This window comes from Agelaius phoeniceus, chromosome 10, assembly GCF_051311805.1.
Source record: "Agelaius phoeniceus isolate bAgePho1 chromosome 10, bAgePho1.hap1, whole genome shotgun sequence".
NCBI classification, from domain to species: Eukaryota; Metazoa; Chordata; class Aves; order Passeriformes; family Icteridae; genus Agelaius; species Agelaius phoeniceus.
In genome coordinates, this window is record NC_135274.1 from 8,672,825 (window position 1) to 8,689,236 (window position 16,412).

The 16,412-nt window shown below is 41.3% G+C and overlaps 1 protein-coding gene across 2 annotated transcripts in view; it reads right to left on the reverse strand.

The window, feature by feature from the left end:
* SPSB4 (splA/ryanodine receptor domain and SOCS box containing 4) overlaps nucleotides 1–16,412 on the reverse strand; it is a 77,569-nt gene that overhangs the window by 59,698 nt on the left and 1,459 nt on the right. The window lies entirely within an intron of this gene.

Here is a 16,412-nt window from a genome sequence, read left to right on the forward strand (position 1 = left end):
CACACTTAGCAAGTGACATTTAATATGTGGGATGAACAATGCAGCAGTAAATCATGACTTCTTCGATTCCTGAAAGGAATGCAAATCCTGAAAATCCCAAGGACATTCCTCCATAAAGAGTAACTTGTTTTGTAATGCTACAAAAATGTAATTGTTTCAAAAATCAGGATAAGCTTGTTATTAAAAAAGACTGTGCATTTAGCTGCTTGGAATTAGAATAATCTGAAATACCATACCATCTGTACCATCTGACTTAGAAGCAGTTTAGTCATATGATGAAGAATGCAGAAAGAATCCTGAGTAGCAATGAATACAGTGGAATGTATATTTTTAAATACTTCCATCTACTGTATTTTGGAACAGAGCTGACTTGAGGTTTTGGGTTGGTTTTATGCCTTCCTCTCTCTGCATGCGTTTCTGTAATTCTCCCTTTTCATGCTGAAAGTTGGTTTTAGATGAAGACATTTCTATTCTGAAGAAACATGAACTGAAAATACTTCAAGTCTGTAAACAGTTTTTCTGTGTAATCACTTCTCAGAATACAGCAATGCAATTTGAAAAACAAATATAGTAACACAATGCAACAAAAACTACTTTTTTCACTATGCAAGTCCTTTTAAAATAGAGATATTTTAGTTCTTAAGTTCCTGAAAGAGCACTTTTCTTTCCAGGGTATATAACAGGAATATCCATGCAATCCCACAATTACCATAAGGGTACAGATGTTTAAGCTGCTACATCCTTTCTACCACCCTTTCCTAGTCATTCCTCTCTTTTGTCTTCAGCCACCTGCATTCAAATGGCCTTGAAATGGGTCTGCCTCAGAAATCTAAAGTGAGTAAAATCTAGTGTTTTATTTTGCCAGGTTATTTTCAGGTGAATAAGCCCTCTGATCTAGAATACCAGACAGTTATGTAAATACTTGCTCTGGCAAAAGGAAAGAGAGAAAAAAAAATTAAAATCTCAAAGGCAGAACCATTCCTTTAGGCAGCAGTCCAAACCATGGAGCAAATTTCCACAGTCACTTCAAGCTGCTCAAAGGGGCACAGCTAAACCTCATGTCTGAATTCAGCACAGGCATGAGCTTCTGCTTACATCTTCCTCTGTCTTCAGAATCATTCATCTTCCACCCTTCTGTCACAGCAAATACCTTCCTGTTTTTTTTCCAAACAGCTGATGTGATCATTTTTAATATTCAAGTGTCAGGGTTGTATCAAAAGAGCAAATTAACACTTGAAAAAGGCTTAACACTAAATTGAAAATTATGCTTTCAGCTCCACTTTGCATTTTACAGGATCCTTTGCCATTTTATATTTCTACTCACCATGCTTCACCAAGTAAGTAATACCAATAGGTGTCACACACATGAGATTTAAAACCCAAGGAATAATTAAATTTTGATATTGCAATTTCTCACCGGTCATTCCTACTTTTCATCAGCCTAACCCTTTTCTTTTTAGACAATTCATTTTACATTTTACCTCTACAGCTTTGTAGAGGATCAATAGCCCTACAGCTTCAGTTTCAAAATCAGAACATCCATTAAGTGACAGCCTCAAAATGTGGCTGAATACATTTCCACTGCCTTTCTTTTACTGCAGTTCCTTTTGCTGTAATGTGCTGTGGAGCCAGTTGGCCTTTAAAATGAAATAAGTTAAAAAGCCATAAATGAGAGAAATACTCCTGGAAAGCATCATTCCTCAGTCTAGCCAGCTGCAAATCCCAGGGAACGTGCCAGAGATGATCCCTGAGCAGACTGAGGGAAGGCCTGCAGATGGTAGGAAGTGACAAGCAGACAGATGAGAGCTCCTCTGGCTTGACAGAATGGTTCACCAGAACTTTGCTGCAACTGCAGAAACTGTAACATCACACTGGAGTGAAAATTTGGCCCCTCAGCTCAAGATTCAGTCTTTGATTGTGTCAGTGTTTTCCAAGCTTGGCAAGACTTTGTAAATCATAAGGCAGCCTTGGTTTGCAACTGGTTTTTACCAGTACCATGATAAGGATGGGGCTAAGGAGGAACACTCACAAGTAGCAGCTCTGTGGGTGTCTACAACATCACAAGGCTACTGCAGATTTGCCAGACTCCACAAGAGATGGCTCCACTCTCACAGTGCCTGTCTGTACATTGCAGTGGATGATTCTAGGGCCTTGCCTCGCTATCTTTTATAAAAGACATTCACTAACAGCTTAAAATTTACAATGCTTCTGGAATGACCAGGATACTTTTGTGATCATCTTTTGCACCCAAGTCTTACTTTGTGTAATTCCCATTAGACTGAAGCAGTTAGACAACACCTGTGAGATGTGCTCAGCTGAAGCAGCCCATCAGAGGCACTTCCTGATGTCACCTGGATGTCATTACTTCTTCCAGCAGTGCTGCAGCAGTCCAGTGACACAAAGAGACCATGCCTCTGGCCAAACACAGCACACAAGAGCTGGAGGTATTGTTCCCCTTGTGAACTGAACAGACTGATGCAGAAGAGATGCCCCAAAAGGCTGTCTTGGACAAACCACGGGTGCACACAAATGCACACGGGGTCAGGCCCATTGCCCCAGTCAGGGCTGCAGAGTGAGAGGGGGAGGCCAAGGCTGGAGGGAACCCAGCCATTGTTCTTGCACAAACATGCAGGAGATGAATGCATGAGAATAAGTTTGATGCTGAACAAAAGCGTATTCTTTTGTTTAATAGGAAAATAGACTTACACAATCACACCATCTGCATCCCTCCCAGTCCTTCCCCCTCAGCTACTTCAGTCAATAGCCAGCCTCAGCCAACTCTGACAGGGCAGCAGCAGGCTCAGGAATAACTGTTCCTACAGGACAGGACAGACATCCTGGAAGTGAGCACATGGAACATCAGGCTAGGCTGCCAGGCCACATCTTGCCAAGAAACCCTGATGAGAAGGAGCTCACATCAAAGCTGCAACTGCAGGCAAAGTGTCCTGAAGATTTCATGTCAAGTCAGCCACAAGACACAAAACCAGGAAGCAATGCTTCATCAGTCCCACAGTTCCTTCTTCTAAACAACAGAAATTAAGTAAACACACTTCACATATGTTAAGGAAACAATATGACAAAATCAGATTGCACAGAATCTGTATTTCCAGGTGATGCAACGAATCAAGTTTCTTTGGAGTGCTGACAAAAAGACCAAACAACAAAATAACTTCCTGTTAAACAAATAAATGTTTTTGCAAAACCCCACATTATTTAAGCAACAACAATGAATTTCATCTGTTTCAAACACCAGCCACTACTACAGCCCATCTGTCAGTAGAGAACAATTGCACAGACAAGTGGAGATAATGGAGAAAGTAATATCATAAGAAACAAACTGCCTAAGCTCTAAGCAACAAAATTGATTTTCCTCATGCTTATAAAAGCTTTTCATTTTACTAAGTAATATTTTTGTGTCTGTTTTTATTTATTTAGGAAATTTAGGAAACAGGGCACTTGGTAACACAGGAGAGGCAGGGGAAAGGCACAGGGCTTTAAGGAGTTAAAGACTTACAGACAGTTATGTTCCCATGTCAAAAATCTGGCTCCTGAAGACACAAAGGCCACCTTGGTGAGATCCCAGAACAGGTCTCACAGTGGTGAATCACAGAATGGTTTGGTTTAGGAGGGACTTTAAAGATCAGCAGGACTCGGGTTAATAGCACAAAGCTGAGTAAGGGGAAGTTCAGTTTGGCTATCAGGAAAATGTTTTTCACCCAGAGGGTAGTTGGGCACTGAACAGGCTCCCCAGGGAAGGTCACAGCACCAAGCCTGTTCAAGAAGTGTTTGGTCAATGCTCTCAGACACATGGTGTGATTCTTGGAGTGTCCTGTGCAGGGCCAGGAGTTCGCTTAATGATCCTGTTGGGTCCCCTCCAAATGAGGATATTCTGTGATTTTAAGATTTGGTTCCTACCTCTCTGCCATGGTCAGGGACACCTGTCCTTAGACCAGGTTGTTCAAAGCCCCATCCAACCTGGCCTCGAACACTTCCTGGGATGAGGCATCCATAAAATCTCTGGGCCCCCTGCTCTGGCCAGCTCCTTATCCCCTGAGTGATTCTTTGGTGAAATCCACATCTCTCTAGTTTAGAAACAGAGATGTCCTGTGGGACAGTGTTAGATGCTTTGCATAAATCCAGGTAGATTCTATCCATTGCTTTCCCTGATCCACCAATGCCATAATCTCACCACAGAAGGCCACTAAACTGGCCCTCAGTAAAGCCCTGCTGGCTGTGTGGAATGTGATTTTCTTTCTGGCTCTTTCATTGTCCTAGAGCCAGATTAAGCAGAAAGGCTGCTCTTTCAAATCAATACTGTTCTATGGAGAAAAACTATACCAGACTTGGCAGTGTTAAAATCAGAGAGGGCCTCCAACTAGGAAAAGCCACAGTGAAAGAAGTTGCTACTTGGAGTAGCATTGACATCTCTCTATTACTGACCTAACAATGTACACCCTCAAAGAAATTCATGCTGCAAGTGCCAACAATTCCAGGTATTTCTGACCACAGGAAAGTACTTTAAAAAGCCCACACTAGACTTCCTCATAGAGGTATGGATAAAAATAAATCAGCTTTGTGCCTGCCTATAGGGCAACTCTCAACACAAACTGTGAGCTATAAGCTCAAACACAAGGCCTGTATTTCTCAAAATAACTTTACACTCTAGTTCCCTCTACTAAGCAGTCTTCTGCAGTGAATTTTCTTTTAAGCAGTATTTTATTTATAACAATTAATTACTAACCATATTTCCTTCTTTAATGCATTGGATAAAAAGGGAGAAAAAAACATTGAAAGTTATTTGGAAGAAAACTGCACCAGGATGCAAGTTTTGATGTGAATAAAAATATACAAATATACTAGTACTTAATCTTTAGGTGTACTGCTGCTGAAATAAAATAAGTAACACTGTGTTTTGGAAGCCTTGCAAAAGCTATATTAAAAATAAAAATATAGCATATTCCAATTAATCTCTGTACAACCTCCCTATATTTGATATGATGGCAGAAAATCTTCCAGACGTGATCTAAATCTGCCAGACTCTGATTCTCCAATAACTCAGGAAGGGACCTGCTCTGCCCTGGAGAAAAATGTGTTCAGTCTAAATTTGGATCAGCAGCACTTTAGACAAAGGGAAAGCACATCAGTAATTACAAGTTAATCTTCAGCAACAGGTAGAACACACTGAAAACAAAGTGCTCTGAGTTTTTAATTCTGGAAAAACAAAACCCTACATTGTATTGGGATATATAGATAATCTTGATTTCCAGCATGATAAGGAATAAAAGCAGTATGTAGAAATATCTTTAAAAGTAAAGGACTACCTCCAGAAAAATAAGTCATCTTCCCACTGAGTTGTAAAAATTATAGTCAGTATAGCCTGCATTCCTGAACAAATACTGGGAAAATTATTCTTTTTTCTATTTCATCAGAGCTAAACTTGTTTTTGCTTACAACATCCTCAAGAGCAGCACAAGTAGTGCAAAATGAAGTAGATTTATATAAAGATCCTTCCAGAACCATTTGAACTCACCAAGATGTTCACTTGAGCCTAAATACAAACTTGCATTTCTCAAACAATCATTTACTGCTGCAAAAGACTTGCAAGACATGTACAAACCACAGCACTGTTGAATATAAAACCATGTGGGATACTGCACAAACACTACAAATAGTTTCAGAGGAGGAAAGTAAGTCTTTTGGCCAAGAGGTTAAGGAAAAAAATATCTAAGGATACTGGAAATCTGAGGGGGTTTAAATTCCAACCATTCTTTGAACAGATGAACTGTTCCCTGAAGTGCTGTGTGGACACAGAAATTGCTACAAGAATCATGGGGTGCAGAGAAGTTGTGCATTTTCATATTTAGCATGAAGTCTTGTCACAATTCACAGTCAAGAGATCAAAAATAGAGGCAAGATTGAAGAAAATAATTTACACAGTATGAAAGTTTAATGGAGCATTAAAACCCAGAAGTCTATTAACACTTCTAAACACCTGGAGAATCTCTCTCATGAACAGAGGTCTTTCTCCACAGTGAAGGAAGGAATGGAAAACAAAAGTATTTTCAATTGCCCCACATATAATGTTCATCACATCTATGGCTAACAGCTCTTTGTTACAATCCCAGTCTTTCTAGTTTCCCTCTCTTTTTCAATCCTTCCCCTCCTTTTCCTGTACATCCCATTGTCAGTTTCCTTAATACTGGGAAGCCACATTTGGCTTAAAATTTAACCCATTTTTTAGCATCCTTTTCAGATATTCACCTCCCCACCTGGCACTGCTAGAAAGAGAAGCATATGGAAGCACACTCAACCCTCACCTTTCGTTAGGTAGCAGACTCATGAGCAATTATCAGAATACATTATCATCTTATTAACACAGCATAATCAAGGGGAGCTGAAAAAGTCTATGTAATGTCAAGCTCCTCTCTGAAACTCTCCTAAGGAAAAAAAAAACCCACCTGTAAACAAAGATCTAAATTTCTGAAATTACTGCATGGATTTAATGACAGCCTGTGCACTGCAACTTCTGATACTGCAGAAATCATTTCTATTTCTACAAAAAACTGCAAGCTGGGACAAGGATGAATGATTTATAATTTGGAAAATAATTTGTTGAGCCAGTAGCTGTAAACACAAGAGCTGAGCCTTGCAGAGCTCCAGGCTGCCACAATACTGAGCAGTCAATACTGTTTGTGTTGCAGTAGTTACTGATGGGTGGGTTCCCAGTACCACAGGGATCTGTAGGATAGAAATTGGTTCCAGCTGAGGCCACTTTTCTGTGCTCTGAAAAATATAGGATACTGTAACATAACCACCATCCTTGCTGGAAAGGGAGGGGATGTCTGCAAGGAAAGCAGACAGATGGACAAGAACTCTGTGCTACCATCTGACTCCCTATTTAACACCCCTTTCCCTATTCCCTAATGACACATGCTGTGAAAATAAATCATTGGGCAGAAAAGAGAATGCACTGGGTTCCCTGGGAGGGACACTGGTGGTACAATTAGGAAATGCAATTCCCTTGCTTGGGAACCACAGGGCACAGAGAAGAGAGTGTTCCCCTCTCCCCTGATGGAGGATTCAGAGTGATCTAAGCAGGAGGGAACTTCCAACACCAATAAAAAAATAAAGGTAGTCAGGCTCCATTCAATTGCACTGTGCAGAAATCACTGTGATTTATGACTTCTGCCCAGAACCAAGTGCAGAGAGGGGAAACACCTCCCCTGTGTGTGCCCCTCATACTAAGCACACACCATCCTGTGTCTGTGGGAGACCACGGCTGCCTGCCTTACACAGACACAGCATTAAAGGGACTCATTCCTAAGGCACTGGGAACATACTACATGGGAGAACTTCCAAGTCACAAATTCTGCTTACTTAAGCTAAGCTGCTTAATCAAGTTAATTGAAGGAATTAAAAAAGCATCTGGAGAAGAACATGTTCACCAGCCAGTCTCTAGTCATTCCTGAGCTGGTGTAACTTCTTCTGGGAGCCAGTTCCCTGCTGGCACAGCACAATCTATCATCAGCCATTACACTGATTACAATCCATTAGTTTTGCTAAGTACTAATGAATTTAAACCTAGTTTAAACCTACAAAACCTAGTTTTGTAATTTATTTACAAGCTATTCACATACTGGATATGAAGCATATATATACACAACGCTTTGTGTTAACAAGAGAAATGTGGCTGAGTATTAAAGAGTTGCACATTAAAAATGACCAATGTAAGTAATAATTCTCCTCACAAGGAACTGTTTGTGGAAATTTTTTTGGCAAGAGAGCAGGACAGAAGCTTACAGTCTTTAAAAATACAGCTGGTTAATATACAGGGGGAAACAGGTAAGAATCCACAAGAATGACAAGTTTTAAGTATCAGTCCCATAAATATAAAATTCAATTAAAATGTTCTTTTAGAAAACACAGAGAACAGAGTTGGTACTCTTATGAAATGGTTTTTCTTCCCTGCTATTAAGACAGGGTGATTAAAATGAAAGATAATCCTCTTTATTTCAAAAGCTAATTATTACACATAATGAAATTTCTTCTTGTACCATGAGACTGAACTGAATTCTACCAAGACCATCAACCCACACATCTTTGCTGTAATAAAGTAACTGCTTGAATTTTTCCTTACAATCCTATTTCTACAATAGACTGTTAGTCTCAGCTTTGATTGCAGCACACCACATTCCTCACCACTACGGAAACCAAATGCAGAACAGCTGTGGAAGCAAACCCCACTGTAAGCATATATTCAGACCAAAAAAAAACCTACAAGTAAAAAAATCCCTTGTGAAAACCCATTCACTGGGAATTCTGACGAAAGTTAAACTGCCAGTTTAGCCTTGGTTTAAGGATTATCCAGAGGAAGCATCCCACACACATTTTTCCCAGGAGGTGTAAAGAGATGCCTGCATCTGTTAAGTGCCCAGATTTTCTATCCTGCCAGCCAGCAGTGCTCCGGAGGAACTGAGCTGTTTGCTACACTACTGCTTCCTGCATTGCTAATTCAGATGTCTAAATTTAGATGCTAGGTTTAGCCAATGGTTTTTCCACTTATTCCAATAAGTTAAAAGCAAAAGCAAAACAGTTCTGCATCAATTCACTATCTTCATCCATGTGCAGAAGAAAACATGATGTCAGAAGTACACATTGGAATTACATTCCCAACCTCCAGCTACAGGGTCAGAGACAATTCCTGCTCTTCTCCTGAATGACTGCACACCAGGCTCTACTGAGTCACATCTCCATCTAACCCTGGGCACTGCTCACCCAGGTTCCAAAGATGTTACCACAGGGAAAACAAAATCTTAAAATAAAGGGAGTGAAGGGAGGGGGGTTGGCTTCTGCATTCCCAAAGACTTCCTGCTGCCATGTCCTCTATTAGCAGGATGTGGATGGAGTAAAGCGGTAAAACCAAGCTCATCAGTCACTCTCACGTCCCCAGAGTGTTGAGACATTTCACTTTGAATTTCCCTTTGGTGTCTTTTTCCAGCAGTCAAACTGTCACAAACTAAAACATATGGATTTTTTTTCTTCCCTTGCACCATTATTCACCATTGCTAGACAGAGGTGTATTCAAGTGAAAACAAACTATTGATTCTTGTTACTGGGTCTAAGAGCAGGAAATGCAAGCAAATTATCAATGCTGAAGGTGACTCACTGAAAAAAACCCCAATTATTATAAACTGAAAGCCCACTGTATCCCTAGACACAAACTCAAGGCTGCAGCCTCGTGCACCTCCTCCCATCCCACTGCAGCTCACTGAGGTGAGGGAAGTTCTGATACCACATCACTGCTGACTCCTCAAGGAGCTGGAGCACCACAGCAGGAGGACATTGCAGCAATTCCTGATTGTTCCCTTCATGCACCCTGCCTGGGGGGTCTATTTTCACTCCCTCTTTCATTTTTTAAATCCTGAAAAATACTTAGCCTTAGTCCCTTTGACAAATTAATCACCTTTTTCTCCATCACCTTCAGAAACGGCTGTTGAATGTTCCTCTCTTTCCCTGTCCACACTTCAGTACATTGCTACCAGGAGATCTCACAGGTGAGCCTCTCTTCCTTCTCTCCACCCACACACTTGGTTTCAAATAACACTAATAAGAATGCAAAAAAATTTAAAAAGAACAAGGACATATGCCAGGTCTCATGCTCATGCTTGTTTAATACATCTTGTTCTATTTAACTCAAAGGATAAGATACTGCACATGTTGTAACAAATCCTTCCTGAGCACATTCTCACATCTTTGGTAGATGATCATTGCACTTACAGCACAGCATCTTAGTCTAAACAAGCCAGCAGTGAACTCTGCAAGGTTTTCCAGACTCCTAGAAACAGTTACATCAGCACTGACCCAAGTACAAAGGAACTTCTTGATGTGATAATATTTTAAATAATCACCAGCTTCAATGTACTATTTGCCTTTGAATACAAAAGATGATAGAAAACCCACCCTTTTTATCTTGGAACATCAAAACCAAAGGACTCTATAAATATTTAGTGAATGACCAGTACACTTAGAAGTGAGAATATCACAGCAAGTGTTACCCAGATGTTAACAGCATCAGAGGCTGATGGTGCTGAAGTGCAGGGATAGTTAGGTGCTGGAACAAACCACAAATTACACTAATATGCAGCAACACAGTAAAATGAGGTTGGGATGGCAATGCTTCTGTCTTTCATACACTTTGATGTACTACCATCTTTAGTTCAAACAACTTCTGTCATCTCTGACACACTTGACAATAGTTTTCAACAACAAGGAAAACAGTATTTTGATTTCTTTATGCTGTACCATAATTTTTGAAAGCAAGATAGCAATGCACCTGAACCTGCTTGCAGGGTCAGACTCCCAAAATGTGCTCCATAGACAGAGATTTTGCTCAAGCATGGGATAAAAATACCAAAGGTCAGAATTTAATTTATTATTCTCAGGTTTAGCACTACTGCTGCTCCTTTCCTAGGCAAAGAACAAAGTAATGGCCCTGCCCAGGTGAACTAGGTGGAGGCTCAAAATACCCTAAATCTCTGAAAGAGTTCAGCATGTGCTCCTATCACACTCTCAGCTCCTCAATTTAAACCCAAGCAGACTAGTGATAAGCCATGAGGAACAGATACTCAGTTCCCCATGCACAGATGTTACACAATTTTGAAGTATCTACAAGTACACCTTTTAACATGTTAAATTAGGATTAACTTTCAAGATAATCAAACAAATGAAGCAGTAAATTTTCATTTTAATGGCCTCTTTTTTTAAACTCAAGAAAATGTCTCAGCCAGAAAATACCACACAAACAGCACCATAAGGACCAGGTTTCAATTTTAACTCTTAAATTCCCAGGTCAGCTACACTCAATTTTGGGATTATTTATAATTTTAACTAATAATTAACATAAATGGAACACTATGGAGACAAATGGACACACTACAAAATTATATGCAAGGAATACAAGTACAAACAAATTAACATGTAAACTTTATTTTAAAGCAACCATTCACTTGACAACACTGCAATGATTCTGTTGTCAAAAGCAAATGACAGCAGAGCTTATTCTGGAAATGGAGTCTAAAACACTGGGAAAACAAAGTTTAAAAAGTAACCAGTTACCAGTACTGGCCAGCAGATTACTGAGTGTGTCCAAGCCAACTTAAAGTCATTCTCAAAACAAGAAATTGTTTATAATTTCACCAGTAACTCAGAAAGAAGTTAAAGCTCAAAATTGCCTTTACCACTTAGAGCACCTATTTCTTTGGCTATATATATAGATTTGACTCCCATGGCAGTTTCTCACATCTGAAGTAATACAGTCCTTGTTGAGAACACTGTGAATTCATTGCTTAATTTTATGCGGCTTCTATAATGAAATAGTTTAATTAGGGAATAAGATCAACATTTTCGAGAATTAGTTCAGTGTTCAAAGACAACAGCCAACTTTATTTCAAGCCATTTTCATTCTTCCAGAGCAAAACTATTGTTCAGAATGTTCTTATAGAAAAACAAAGAACCATCACACAGCTCATAACCAACACACAGCAGAAATCCTCCATCACCTGGGGATTTCTGTGGACAGCACACTCTCGGTATGAAATGTAGCACTGATGTAAATACTTAGTGCAATGTGGCTCTTTTTAAAAATCATGACCACCAATATCTACTGAAAAAAGGCATCTTTCTGCTGGAGGTAATTTGTTTCCGCATTCATTTGAAAAAGAGATAGAGGAGAAGCAGTTAAAATTAAATTATAATTAAGTACATAAACCTTTCATCAGATTTGAAAAATCACACCTTTTTTCCATGCCTAAAGCTATACAAGTGCTCTTGCATGATTAATACTCCTTTAAAAAGCAACTCTAAATATGTTGATTTTTAAACATTCAAGAAACTGATCTCTACAAAGGCTACATGAGGCTGCTGCTGTGAGGTGAAGATGGAGCCTGAAAGGTCTCTAGGTACTGGCCTGGCTTCCCCCTCTCACAAAGAGCTGGGCCATATTCAGGTGCCAAGCAGAAAAACTGCTGAAGGAACAGAGCAGCCAAGTCAGCTGTCAGCAGTGCCTCTGCTGCCTCAGGACAAAGCAGAAATGCCAGCCCCTCTTCAGGGAATTCCCTCAGCAGCTCCCTACCCCAGCAAGGGGAGGCTCTGGGGGATGAGCTCCTGCAGTCTGGGCCATGGCTGGGTCCCAGGACATGGACCCATTTCTGCAGGAAATCCTCATTCTTCTGATGAGACACTGTAAATACAACCAATCTTTTCTCTTTCTCAAAATCTCTTGGCAAAATTTTCCTTAGGGGTTGCTACTGCAGAAAGGCACAACAGCAGACAAGTGCACAGCAGACTTCAGCAATGGGTTAGGATGAGAAATGCAGTATAACACAATTTTTTGAAAATACGTATTTAAATCAAGAAAGCAAACTCATCAAAGACTCTGCTGTACAGCTCTGAAGAAATAGCTTGCAATCAGCTCCAAAATGGATTTCCTACACTGCTGCACACCAAAGCTTACTTGTCCCTTCAGCCTCTGACAAATCCTCAAAGATAAAGTTGCTAAGTCACCACACTCTGCAATGCAACACAATAAAACTTGTCATCTGACACTACTCATGAGCAGGATTACCCCACAATGTTCAATTCAAAGATACAGAAAATAAGCACAGGGAAGCAAAAAAATTATACAGAATACTGCTCAGCATTGGTCTAAGTTCAAATGACTTCAGCATGAACAGATTTAGGTCACAGAACACCCATGTTTAAGTCCAGGCACCTCGCCTTTTACTAAGGATGGAAACAGATATAAATTCTCCTCACATGCTTCTTTGCTATGGCCAAACCACAATAAATTACGTAAAATTTCTTCATTCAATTGCTACAGAAATAAAATGCTGCATCACATTGGCCTCTGAGGCAAAGGTAACATCCACTTAAAAAAGACACCCTCCAAAAAATACAAACATACACATATGTGCATTTCAACAGGCTAGTACCTGACACTACTCCATTTCTGGTGGAAGGAGCCAAAGGAAGGAAAGAGGTGAGCTCTGCACAGAACTCTTGATGGGCCAGTCTTTAAAAGAGCAGAGGCAGCCAAATTAGAGCCATCAAGTTTTAATCAATTACTGCCAGTCAAATGGCAGTTCTTAGCCCAAAGTCATGGCACCCTGTGAGCACTGATCTCTCTTAACCACGACTGCTACCAAAAACATAACTCACATCTTCTAGCTCTCCTTTATGCATTTTTCCATGCTGCCACCAAGGCCACAGGAGCACCGTTAAAACTCTTCAGGGCAAGGATTTTTCCCTGATGGGCTGTGAATGCTGCTGAGTATCCTGCCAGCTTTCCAAACACAAAAAAACAAACCAAAAGTAACTTTTAACTTTATCACCATCCAATCTAAATGGCTGTGGGCTGTAGAGCTGAGGATAAGGCATTTCCTGACATCATTGCAAAGGTCACCTGGAAGCAGGATTCAGACAGCATTCACCATTTCAGATACTTTTTAACTCTTGAGGGAGCACCTGACATTGCACTGCTGGCTTCAAGCAACAGCCGCTTGGATCCTGTACCAGAAGAACACATCTGCTGTTCTTTGGGAAAGCTGGTTACCCATGAAGCTGCCTCCAGCCCTTCTGGAGCAGCACCCTCCAGTTCATGGGCAATACACAGCCCAGCACCAGGGGCAGTGATGCACACACACACACACATTCTCTAGGCAAAAAGCAAACAAACAACCCCCACAAACAACCTGAGCCTAAGTTAAAGAAGTCAGAAGACACGAACTGCTCTTCCAGGAAGCACGTGATGCATTAACATCTTATCCTCCAGTACAACCTGTGTCAGCTAACAGAGGATGTTGCAAAGACAGCCTAGAGTCACCCCCGAGGGCTGTGTGTGCTGCAGAGAGTGACACAGATTCACCGACATGTACACAACCCCATTAAAAACACAGTGTGTGAGGGAGCTGTCTGGTCTGGCAAGTTTCAATCCACAGTACTTGTTGATTTCAGTCAGTCCAACAACATCAACTTCCAGAATTATAGGCAAATATTTATCCATAACACAGAAACTTTACAGAGAGTTTTGATTTCAAAACTGGTTAGCTGTTCAGTGGGCAGGTCTAACCCATGTCTCCATCACAGAAAAATGATCTATTCTGGCTTAATAAATACTTAAAATTCCCAGGACAACATGTGTGGCCTGCACCTTCACTAGCCTCAAGGTACACACGGCATTGACATAGCTCAGATGGACCGATGGCATCCATCCATCCATCCTCTGCCAGCATGGAGCCCCTCATCCCTGCAGCCATGAGCCCAGCTTTGCTTCCTGGGCAGTGCCAGGAAGGCGGGCACCCAGCAGTACCAGCCTCCACTCCTCTACCATCAGCCTCACCTCAGCCTTCAGAGAGGATTTAAGAAGTCCAGCAACATTTACATCCACCCTCTGTCCTGGGAAACTTGCTGAGAAGAAATTACATCTAGATTTCCTTTACATGGATATTCTATTAAGAACATTGCATTTATCCTCACTAATTGATGCAGGAAATAGATGTGAGTATCAAGGCCACTCTGCATTATCGTTATTCAACCTGGGATTTACCACTGCAAGAGCCTCAAGTTTACATTGAAGTGAGGTTGCCCCAGCACAAAAAGAATTGAGCAGAGGATGTCAGTGCAGCAGGAGTGAGCAGCCAAGCAGACTGAAGAGAGCAGACAGCTAAAACACAGCATGGCTTACAGAATTTGAATAAGGCATCCCTCTTTCTACCTTCCTCTTCTTGGCCATGAAGAATTACCAGGATGGGACAGTTGAGTACCTAGCATAATCTTGCTAATCACTTCAGCCAAGGATTTTTAACAATGATATCTCAGAAAATCATGTAATGCCTTCTTCCTCAATGCTGTCACTATGCTCAAATGGGTAGGCAAATCAGCTCCTTATAGGAAAACTCTCCAGCTGTCTCAATTAAAGGAAGTCAAGGCAAAGTAAGCATTACATGGAGTCCTGCAACATGTCATTGAGTGCCACTGTGAAAATTATTTTCCTTCTCCATAAAAAGAGGTCAATGCCCTATAAACAGAAGAGGGGAAAACAGTGATTGTGAAGGAAAATGAGACAAAAATAGCTGCCTTGAATTTTCTTGGTACATGGAAAATCCATTAAAAAAGTTTGCACAGCAACAACGAAGCCTGACAAGTTCATGACTTGTTGCTTGTAGAGTCATAGGAGAGATGTCCCATCATTCAGAAATTCACATGCTGCACAAACACGAGTCATAAAGATGACTGCAATTTAGTCAAACCAAGAATCAGAAAAATCTGTTCTTTCAAGAAACACAAGAAACAAGATATCCAATTAGTACTTCTCATGGGGGGGGGGGGGGGTGCTTCTCTTAAAAAAACCCCAAATATCCAAACCAAAACAAAAACACCCCACCAATAACAACCTCTCCAAAAACAAACAAACCCGAACAACACCCCCCCAGAAACAACAACAAAAACAACCCCCCCTCCCCAGAAAAAAAAACCCAACCCTGAAGTCTCACAACTCTGAAAAGCTCTTTGCAAAAAGGTGGCACTGCTTTCTCATCCCGAGCCCAGAGCCTGTTGCGTAGGAAGCCCGGTGCTTCGGAGCTGGCTGCAGTGACATTTGCAAAGACAAACAGGCCGATGGGATGGGATGGGAGTGAACACAGGGCTCCCGGAGCCCAGCAGCACCAGTGTGTGCTTCCAGAGCAACACCCACATGAGGGCCGCAGCAAGGCACGGCGCTGGGAAGTTTTCTCATCCTGGCGATGCAGGGAAGTACCGAGTCTCCCTTCAGCCCTGGCAGGGTCACTGAAGCACAGGACGGTCATCCAAGGACATCCGGAGTCAGCAGCAAGACACCGAGGCACATTAGCTACCAAGGAAACCAGACTTATATGACTAAGGCCAGTTATAAAACTTCCGCTTGTTGTTAGGAGAACTTACAGTATCTGGCATTTCTCTGTCAGCAGCACCAAATAATCTAACAGCAATTTGATATTCATGTCCCTGACGGGCTGCTTTAGTTACAGAAACAACATTAAAAATGTAGCATTCTTCGAGATACGCTGCACAAGTGAGGCCAGTTTCAGCCACAAGCATCAACTCTCTGGGAGTGCTTTTTTTTTCTCCTGATAAGCTCTTTTGCAGCGTGGAGATAGCTTATCAGGGATTGCTTCTGTCACCGGAAGGCAAACAGAGCACTGTGAAAATATCAGGTATGACTTAAGCACCGAAGGGCTGCAGCCAGCATCAAACCAGCAGCTGAAGTGGTAGCTGGCCATCTCTCTATATAGGACACTTTCCCCCCTGTAGCAGTCTACACTCCAAGTGCTAGGCACAAAGAAATACGAATGAGTTGCTGCCAGCACGGACGCTGCCAC